We start from the raw sequence: 1,971 nt of genomic DNA, 5'->3' as shown, positions 1-1,971 counted from the left end.
CAGATGAGAAAGTCCAGATTTACCTTTTAAAGCTGAATGTTAACCTTTCAAAGGGTTTGTAGTTCTGTCTAGCCAGTCCTGAGATTTACATAGCCCTGCTAGAAAGCACAGCCAGCTTGGTGCCTGGAGATTTCTCTATTGTAGTTACGCAGTACAGTCTGGTCCCCTCCCTGCCCCCATCCTATGATTGGACAGTAAAGGTGCAGCAGAAGACTGGTGAAGGTGGCACTCCTTGCAGTGCCGGACCAATATAGCCAGTGGGTGCCTGTAATGACTGCTGCAACATGCAGAAATCAGAGGACAAGAAGTCACCAGCACTCCAAACATATCCGTTTGACTCCTTTTATTGTGCCAACAGCGCCACATGAGCCATAATATCCAACAGTGTCCGATTTCTCAAGGCGAAATAGTAGCCACTGGGACCCAGCAAGGGCCCGAAATGTTCACTAATATGACCTATGTGACACTGGTTTCATATAGGGTTTCCACCTGTCCCAGGATTCACCCGGACAGCGGGACAGTCCAGTTTTTGAGTCCTGTGGTTTCAGGCCAGCTCACACCCGGACACCTTTACATTTTATGACAGGTGTCAGGAAGACATGTGCGGACCCACGGGAAGGCTCACAGCGAGTGCGGGACCTTAATAGCCTTTCTGTGAGCACATGTTAACTGGCGCCGCCCACACATCTCCTATGTCTTTTTGCTGCCCGCCTCCAGACCCCTGGTGAGACACGCACAGCACTCCTGAAAGCCTGCATACCCACACAGCCACCTGAGAGCCTATATAGCCCACTAGACTTTACATAGCCACCATAGGGCCCACATAGCCCACTTGAGACCCCACACAGCCACTTGAGAGCCCGCACAGCCCAACTGAGAGCCAGCACAGCCCACCTGAGAACCCACACAGCCCATCTAAAAGCCTGCAGAGCCCACCCGAGAGCCCACATAGCCCACCTGAGACCCCACACAGCCACTTTAAACCCCATATAGCCCAACTGACAGCCTGCACAGCCTCCTCAGAGCCAGCACAGCCCACCTGAGAACCCGCAGAGCCCATCTAGAAGCCTGCAGAGCCTGCACAGCCCACCTGAGAGCCTGCACAGCCTCCTGAGAGCCCACACAGCCCACCTCAGAGCCCGCACAGCCCATCTGAGAGCCTGCTGAGTCCACCTGAGAGCCAGCACAACCCTGGTGGGAGCCCCGCACAGGCCACCTGAGGCCCTGGAGACATCAGGGCACCACCCACATATGTAGCTTGATATTTATTTTGTATTGCTATATAAGGTATGTCTGGGATTTGTAGTCCTCTGTACCGGTCTCTTTACTCTCTCTCCTTGCTCACTCTTCTATATTCTCCAAAAAAGGAAATTCCAGCGTGCCGGGTCTTCACCGTTCGGGTTTCACTTGAAGAAAAGGTGGCAACCTTTAGTTCCATAGTAAATCGGACATCTTTGTGCTGGTGACTGTTCCATGTGAGCACATGTACATTGCAGCACACCTGATTGGCTCCCTGTGCTTTCCCTCCCTCTCATTCTGAGTGCTGCTGGGCAAGGAAGAACAGGAACCTGATACCAGATCAAAATATTTTAACCCACTGCATTAAAAAAAAAAATACACCCAACAATTGTTTTTGTAAAATGAACATTTTTCTGCTTTGTTTGGCAGTTTAATATCTGCTTCGAGTTTTTATATTGAAGCCCAATTCTGGCCAAAACGTGTTCCCTTTCATTTTGGCTGGAGCGGGGAAGGCCAAGAAACGTTGTCGGGTATTATTGCCGTTTGTCTCCCTATTCTGTACGATCACTTGGACAGGAAACGAGGGGAAAGCTCTTCAATGGACATGCAGACAGCAACAAAAACACCTTTTTTACTAGAATGAAGGACTGAAACATCTGTCCTTATTGCAGAGATTTCCCTCCACTTCCTGTCTCAGAGTGGCAGAGTTTTCCTGAAACAGGAAGTGAGCCG

This window comes from Nanorana parkeri, unplaced genomic scaffold, assembly GCF_000935625.1.
Source record: "Nanorana parkeri isolate BGI_ZX_2015 unplaced genomic scaffold, ASM93562v1 scaffold1972, whole genome shotgun sequence".
Taxonomy (NCBI): domain Eukaryota; kingdom Metazoa; phylum Chordata; class Amphibia; order Anura; family Dicroglossidae; genus Nanorana; species Nanorana parkeri.
This window is presented reverse-complemented; position numbering follows the sequence as displayed.